Source organism: Beta vulgaris, chromosome 6 (genome assembly GCF_026745355.1).
Source record: "Beta vulgaris subsp. vulgaris cultivar EL10 chromosome 6, EL10.2, whole genome shotgun sequence".
In the NCBI taxonomy this organism is placed as follows: domain Eukaryota; kingdom Viridiplantae; phylum Streptophyta; class Magnoliopsida; order Caryophyllales; family Amaranthaceae; genus Beta; species Beta vulgaris.
This window is the reverse complement of record NC_079207.1, coordinates 47913984-47923146: the sequence shown is the minus strand read 5'-3', so window position 1 is coordinate 47923146 and position 9163 is coordinate 47913984.

Genomic DNA, 9163 nt, shown 5'->3' with positions numbered 1-9163 from the left:
TGATGTAAAAAGGCGGTCATTGGGTTTTCACGACTTAAAACACACTGTCACTCAAACACAACTGTTTTTTCAAAATTTCTGCCCACAAACTGTTTTACTCGTTTTTGACGAAGTTGGGTTTTTGCGAAACCAGCGAAACTTGGATTGAAGGTAATTCCAACGACCGGGGACCTGTGACCGGCAACACATACCACATTTCTGGCGGTAATTTCTACCCTCTTTGTTTATTAAATTTTTTTTACTTTTTGTTACCCTAAAAATTGGGTTTTTGGATACAGGTGGACAACACACACCACCTTACGCCGGCGCCGCGTAATTTACTACTCCAGCCTCTGCAGCCTCCGTTGCGTAATTAACTAATTCAGCCTCCGCCGCCTCCTCCACGTATTATTCCAGTCCAGTCCGTAGCTTCTCTCTGGTAATTCATCATGTTGTTTAACAATTGTTGTTTGTTGTTTGTTGTTGTTGTTTAATTTGTTGTTGTTGTAATTTTTGGTACTTAGTGTTGTTGTTGTTTAATATGTTGTTGTTTGTTGTTGTTGTTGTTTTTGTTGTTTGTTGTTGTTTTTTGTTGTTGTTGTTGTTGTTGTTGTTGTTGTTGTTGTTGTTGTTGTTGTTGTTTTTAAATGTGAAAGCACTTACAACTGAATTAGTTTTTTGTTGTTGTTGTTGTTTTTTCTGTCATAGGACAAAGACAATAAGGTCTTACATGGTTTCTTTAGTAGGGAAAGATGGTATCAAGATAGAAGCAGTTGTAGCATGTCATAAGGAAACTAATGAATTCTTAGATATTATGGGCTTGTTAATGTTGTGTGTTAGCTGGTTGCTTTACATTCTACATCCCTTTGTTTGATGTATAGAAATAATAGTAGACTTTGGGACCTTTTTTTTTTGTCCTCTTCAATAGTTTATGTAAAATGTCTTAGTTGTGTAACATAAATTTGATGGATCCCTCTTGTATTAGCCTTTTCTTTTTTAGCTATTTTTCTTTTGTTGTTTAATTTTTGAGATTCCTGTTGTTCATCTGTATATTTATGCTTGATGGGTGTTAAGAGTTGATCTGTTAATGGAATGTAGAATGTTGTTGGAATTGTAATATTAGATTAAATTCTTGATTGCGGATTGAGTTTCTGTTTTTTATATATGTGATTAGATGTTGTTAGAGGTGATTAGCACAAATTCACTATCATGTAATGGGTAAAGTTATAAATATAATTTAAGTGTTTAAATAAATATGTTTGCATCATCATGTGCCTAGAATTGTAGAATTGTACGTATATGGGTTGTTAATGAATATGTGATTGAAATGGTTTAGAAATGTAGAATTGGTCACTATGATGGTAGACTAACAATTAATCATATCCACAATGATTTAAAAATTTGTTATTTTTTTTATAGCTAATCCACAATGATTTATAAATTTGTTATTTTTTTATAGCTAATCATGTCTAATCCTACGGGAGGCGAAGGTCAAGATGGCTTAGGTGGAAGCCAAGGTCGTGGACATTTGATTCCCATGGAGCTTTTTGAGTCACCAGGAGCTAGCCAGAAAGCCAGAATCACATCTCAGAGATGCAAGAAGATGATTCACAGGCATGTGACATTGGTGACCACGTACCGCGGACGCCGAACAACCATAGGGAGGAAGGTGAAGGGTCAAATCGTGCATCAAAAAGGGTTTTAAGCCCTACTGGATTGTGGTAAGTTTCTAAGTTAATATATGGTTCATAATATTTATATTAAATGATATTGACAATTCACGTGTTCTTTTCAATTCAGGTTTGATGATAATAAGGTTAGTGGGTCCATCACTGATATTTTCCAGGGCCATTTTCGAAAACTTGGTTCAACTACAGTGAGGTTGACGATGCCACAAAGACGCATTGGTGGAACTCATTAACGGTATGTATGAATCGAATTATGAAGAATGAAATTTATTATATTAGTTTATTAACAACTTGGTTTAATGTTTGATTAAAGGGTTTTTACGCATGGGCTCCTGAGTTAGATGGCCAAGTGAGGAAAGCATACAAGATGAAAGCTGCAAATCGTCTGAGAGACTTGCGGTACTGGGTGCTTAAGATAGCTAAAGAAAGGCCAAAATAGTTTGTTTGGTTTCAGCAACTAGATTACTAACTTATAGAATCTACATACTTAGTCTAATTATATATATGCATTTAGTGTCTATATTTATTGGCATATATCTAGCTTTGATTTTAGATGTGTAGGTATATTTTTTTGGAACTCGACTTTTACTTGATTTCCCGACACCGGGATCTATTTTGCGTACATATAATTAATCTAGGTAATTTGTCTAATTTTAGAAATTTAGTGTCTAAACCCAACTTCAACTTTATTTCCCGACATCGGGATGTATTTTGTGTACATAAATCTAATCTACATCATGTTTAAATTTCATATTTTTTTAGTTTAACATATAGAACACGAAGGAGGGGATGCAGGAACAGGTTTAATGTATTATATTTCGGCGCTGCCGTGCAGCGTGTACAGGTTTAATTATAATATGTAATATTTTAATATTATTTAATGTAATAAAAAATAATAACGAGGGGTAAACATCAAACAACGACGGCTAAACGGTCGTTGTCAAAAGAAAGTAAGGCTGCCATGCAATTTAACAACAACGACGGCTTCAAAATATAGTGACGGTTCGAAGCCATCGCTGAGTTAACGACCGCTATACAACGTCGTTCATTCAACGACGGCTTGAAACCGTCGGTCGGTGATGGAGTGGAAAACGATCGTTGCGTCTTCACCGACGGCTTGACCGTCGTTGATTCCTTAATCAACGACCATATCTACAACGTCCGACGGCCAACGACGGCTGGCCGTCGTTGATCTTTTCACCGACGGCTTTGTTGTTATCAGCGATGGCTTTTAACCGTCGTTGATGACGTACTTTCTTGTAGTGTATATGTTAAATGATTATGGTTATCTACGGGGAAATCACTTGGTTTGGTTCGTATTCAAAGATCGTTATTAAGAATTACTAAATTATTGGATGAGTTATATGAATGATCTGATTGAGTTATGAACGACAATCGAAAGGAATCTAGAAGGGGAAAGTAGCCTCGTCTGAGTCGACGGATGAGGTGACATGAACAGTGCCCCATGGACTGTGAACCTTGGGGGCCCCACAGGGAAACCTGCCCATTGCTCTGTGGGGCGATAATCGGGCGTTATATCAGGTAATGTGAAACCTGTGGATGGCTGATGAAATCAGCGGAAAAATGTACTCCGGACTAGTCGCGGTTATTGGCCAAAAGTAAAGGAATGGTTGGGTGACGACCCCCACTGTCGGAGTGTAAGCTTTGTCTCCTCCGCCGCGTTCTTTTCCCCCTTGTTAAAAGAAAGTTATCTCAAGTTATGAAAGTTATATCAATATCGGATTCCCGATAAGGAATCGTATCGTGGTAAGTTGTTTCGATATTGGATTCCCGATAAGGAATCATATCAGGTAAGTAATGAATGTTTATTCAGTAAATGAATATGAATATCGATATTGGTTTCCTGATAAGGAGGCATATCATGGTAAGTGATACCAATGTTGGATTCCCGATAAGGAATCGTATCTTGTTATGTGGATTTCTGATAAGGAATCGTTATAGTGAAAGTTGTTATGATATGTATTGCCTGATAAGAGGTTGCTTATAAAATATATGAAAGTGATTGAGAGAGTATGAAAGCGTAAGTTTGGATCTCTGATAAGAAATCAATTTAAGGAAGTAAATTATATTGCTTATATCACAGTTGGTGACCTCGAATCCCTATTATGGAATCGTCGTAAGTTGAAAGGTCGACTAAAGAAGAATATAGAAACATGTCAGTGTTGAGAGTCACCTTATTGTGTTTGTTACCATGTGATTGATGATGTATTATGAAACGTGAATTGGAAATGTAATATGTATGTTCAACAAGAATATTACTGCTAAGCATGCTATGATTGGTATGATTGTTGAACTTATGTTGATTGTGTGAGAGTCGTTTTCAAGTAAAAGCCACCAAATCATGTGTTAAGCTTATATACGGGTTAGTACTCAGCTTTGCTGATGTGTGTATCTTGTTTTGTCATTTATGTGGCCTGTCACTTGGTGGGTGGTTGTTTCCCTAAATGTTTCAGGTTGAAGCCGTGAGTTAATCTTTTGCAAGTTGAAGCTGATACGAGACGGTGTGTATTGTAGTTGTTACCAAAGTGAGGACGTTTGACTTTGTAATAGTTAGTTATCAATCTTTTGTTTTAATTCTTTATACTTAAGAGTCGTTAGTGCTCCTGATTCTCTATTGGTTGTTCCGCGAAAGCGTTGAGGTTGATGAGCTTTGGGATTTAAAAATATTTTATAAATTGAAATCGTAACAGTTTTAAATTATTTCTCGCTTTAGCGTTGTCCTGTTTTCAAAGGAAACTCTACAGGATTTTCTATAGAAATTTATCATAATAGAGTTTGAGAATCAGAGTGTTGTGTAATAGTTAATCAATTTGAATAGAATTTGGAAATTGAGTTCCACACTTTCCAATGTAGTTCGGTGAGTGTGATGGTAATAGTTCGGGTTATCGATCTCGACCAGAGTCTCTTTCGCTGTGCTTAACCCTTTGTAAGCTGGTCGGGAAAATTCGGGTTGTTACAACATGATTCAATCATGATCCAAACCAATAAATATATTAATTCCCTCATGTGAATTAATAAATAAAGTTCCCAACCAACATGCTTGCATCTGTTCCATACAAACATGATCCATACAAACATGATATAGATCTCATAATTAGATCTCATACTTAGGGTGCGTTCTGTTCAACTTAAAAAATTAAGTTTCAGGTCCAATAAGTTCAGATAAGTTCATTCAGATAAGTTGCAATAAGGTCTAATAAGTGCAATAAGTTCCAATAAGGTCTAATAAGGTCCAATAAGTTCCAATCAGGTGCAATAAGTTCCAATCAGGTGCAATAAGTTCCAATCAGGTCTAATAAGGTCCAATAAGTTCCAATCAGGTCTAATAAGGTCCAATAAGGTCCAAATAGTCAATGTTTAGTAAACATTTGTATTATTGTCCACTATTTTGTTATTCATTATCATATCACTATTAGCGGATTATGTTATTTTAGAATTTTAATTAAAGTACCACAATGATTATATAGTATTATACTTGTATTAGTGTTATTATTTTATTATTTATTTGTATTATGTCTATTATTTTATTATTTATTTGTATTATGTATTATTTTTTTATTTATTTGTATTATGTCTATTATTTTATTTTTCATATTACTATTAGCTGATTATGTTATTATTAGAATTTTTTATTAAAGTACCACAATGTATAGTATTATACTTGTATTATTGTCTATTATTTGATTATTCATATTGCTATTGAATAATATTATAATCATGGTCAAATAATTAAGGTTAACAAAATAATAAATAATAATAATTACAATATTTTGCAATTCGTCTTTAAATAACTAGAGATAACATGTTTTCGTTACTAATAACTATGAAAGATATAAATGTTATCAATTGATTGCTTCATTATCATCACTGGAGTATCTTTCTTTATCGGAGTATATTTCTTCATCTTCTACATCATCCTCTTCAATCAATACGTTTTCTTCATCAACAGCCAACCATATTTCATCTGCAATTTTCGCAGTTGAAGCTACTGTGACTTTGAACATTTTTTTCTCTTTCTTCTAGTAACATTCAAATAAATGAAAGGTGAAGAAAGCTGAAGAAATGAATGAAGGAGTTGTTGTTAGCAATAAATGTTCAGCTTATTTTCATTGATTAGGAAAAGGAGAATCAGGCCCATAATCAAGCCCTTTACAATGAAAGTTCACTGCCTTTTGCTCAGCTTAAATTAGTAACTACTAGTATTTTATAAAATTAATTTTTTGATTTTCTACTAGTGTTTTATAAAATTAAAACAATATTAGATATATTAGTGATGAAAGTTATGTATAGGCAAATATATAAATAGTAATTTTTTTGTTAAATTAATTATCATAAGAGATAATTAATAATCATTATTTTTTAAAGGACGAATTATAATAATTATTATTCCATAAAAAATTTTGAGGGGTAGTATTTACTTTAGTGGTAATATTTGTTATTCATGGTCAATGTTTTTCTAATAAGGTCAAATAAATTTCAATCAGGTCCAATAAGGTCTAATAAGTTTCAATCAGGTCCAATAAGGTCTAATAAGTTTCAATCAGGGTCAATAAGTTTCAATAAGGTCAATCAGGTTCAATCAGTCCAATAAGTTCCAATCAGGTTCAATCAGGTCCAATAAGTTATTGAATCAGGTCCAATCAGGTTTAATAAGTTCCAATAAGTTCAGTTCAGGTTCAATAAGTTCAGTTCAGATAAGTTCCAATAAGTTCAGGTCCAATAAGTTGAATAGAACGCACCCTTAACATGTTCACACACAGGTGTAAAACATGTAAAATCCAACACAATAACAATCATATATGAACTCACAAAGTTCCTATACATGATACTACATAATTTTCCTTCCTAAAATCATCATAGATTCATCACTAAAATAGTAAATTAAAACTTGTAAACATAATTAGTACTAAAACAAATTATAAAAACATAATCTTTAATTAAAATTTGAGGAGGAAGAAAAGTAACCAAACCAACACAAGAAGGAACAACAAGAAAAGGGGCGCCGACGTGAACTAAGGCAGCAGCGGCAGTCACGGTGGTGGTCGGCGGTGAAGGTGTGAAGTGGAGGAGGATTTCTTGTTGAGGAAGAAATTATTTCTTGAAGGAGAAGAAAAGAAGAGAGGGGAAAAAATCATGAAAGAGGGAGAAAATAGGGGCACTGCCGGTTTCTTTGTGAGAGGGAGGAGAGAGAAAATTTGTATGTGGGTAAAATTTGGATCAGATGTATTTATAGGCATATTTTCCTTTTGGACTTAAAAAAAGACAATTGGGTTTTAAATAGAGTTTAATGATGAATAAGATTGATGATTTAAACTCCTAATATCACTAGAAGTCATTTTCCTAGTCCCATTAGTATTTAGGTTTCTCATACCCATTTAAACTCCTTTTTCAAATCCAAATAGTATTTTAAATATTTTTGAAAGCATGCCTTAACAAAATATTTTAATTTCCTTAAATCCTTAAAATAATTCATTTGACTTTCAAAATAGTCAAACTTTTAAATAAATAAATTATTCAAACTAAATTATATTTAAATATATATATATATATACATACTAAAATATATTTATAAAATCCATAAATTTACGGGGTATTACAGTATTAAATCATTGAGGGTGTGTTTAATAAAGGATTTCAGTTCACTGACTATAGATGGAGTAAAGTAATAAACTAGAATTATCGGAATAGTATTTACTAAATTTTACTAGTGTGTGAGTTTAACTACGTAGTAAATATAAGTTCTGAACTACCTTCAAGGAGCCTTGATTGTGTTTAGGTAGTCCTCTAAGAACACGAGTTGGGCTTGGCCTATGTAATTATGAGTGTAGTATGTCAATGAGTTCATCATTGACATTGTTAATTAATGTTCAGCTTATAATAATTACTTCATATCAACATTATTTTATACATCTGTAAGTTGTGGAGTTTAAATTGACTTTCCTTAGTTAATTCTAAAAGAGAGATTTGTTGCGAGTATTTTTGGTGCTTGATAATTGTTATTATTATGGTTGAGGTGAATTTAGATTGATAATCATGAAGTGCAAGAGAGTATAAATATTTATATGCAAGAGTATGGATTATGTGTAAATGGTTTAGTAACTCTCGCTAGTTAATTCTAGATGAGAGACCTATTGTCATTGTGGTTGGTATTTTACAGAATATGATTGGTTACTTGTTGTGGAAAGTATGTTTTATAATTGTAATTGAGTTGAACCGAAATGCATAACTATATTGGCGTCGAAATACTTAACCGACTATAGCTCTCTAAGAAGAAGTCTCCTGATTGGGTTGTTGTTCCGTGATTGTCAAGAATTATTATAATAATGGATGGGTTTCAATAATGATCTAATTGTACTATGAACAAAAATGGAAAGAAATCTAAAAGGGAAAAGTAGTCTCGTTTGAGTCGACGGATGAGGTGACACGAACAATGCCCCATGGACTATAAACAGGGAAACACGCCCATTGCTCTGTGGGGCGATAATCGAGGGATATATCAAGTAATGCGAAACCGTGATACATTTGAAAGACTAATTAAATAAATATATATATGAAATATTTTCTGCTATGATTATTACTTGGTAGTCGCCTTGTTATGTTGGCTTTCATGTGACCAACAGTGTATTATGATGGAAGTAAATTGAATAGTGGTATTTCATGTATGTGTGCGACATGACTAATGCTATATATTGTTATGACAAGTGTGATTAATCTAAGCATGAAGATTGTTGAGAGTCGTTTACGAGTAAAAGCCAAGCATGTGTTAAATTATATACAACTTAAGTACTCAGCTTTGCTAATGTGTGGATGTTATTTTGTCAATTATGTGGTCTGTCACTCGGTGAGTGACAGTTTCCCTAAATGTTTCAGGTTGAAGTCGTAAGTTAATATTTTGCAAGTTGAAGCTAATACGAGCTGAAGCGATGTTACATTTGTTTTCAAAGTGAGGACACTTGACATTATAATAGTTAGCTATTAGTTAATTTACTTATAACATATTTTCACATTTAAAAGTTGATAGTGCTCTTGATTCTCTCTTGGGTTGCTCCACGAAGGCATTGATTTTTTTATATTTTGGAAATTAAAAATGTTTTATTTATTGAAGTTGTAACAGGTTCATACTATTTTCTTATTTTAAGATTATCCTATTTTTAAAGAAAACTCTGCCATATTATGTATAGAAATTTATAAGGATAAAGCTTGAGAATCAGAGGGTTGTTGCAGTAATTAATTAATTTTGAATAGAGTTGAGAATGGAATTCCACACTCTCAGATGTAATTCGGTGAATATGATGGTAATAGTCCGGGTTATATCAACTAGAGTCTCTTTCACTGTACTTGATCCTTTGTAAGCTGGTCGGAAGAATCCAGACTGTTACAAATTATCAATAAGAAAAATTTACAAAAAGTTAATAATTAAAAAGAATATATTAAGGCTAATCTAATAAGAGCATACATAAGTACAACTTCCTTTA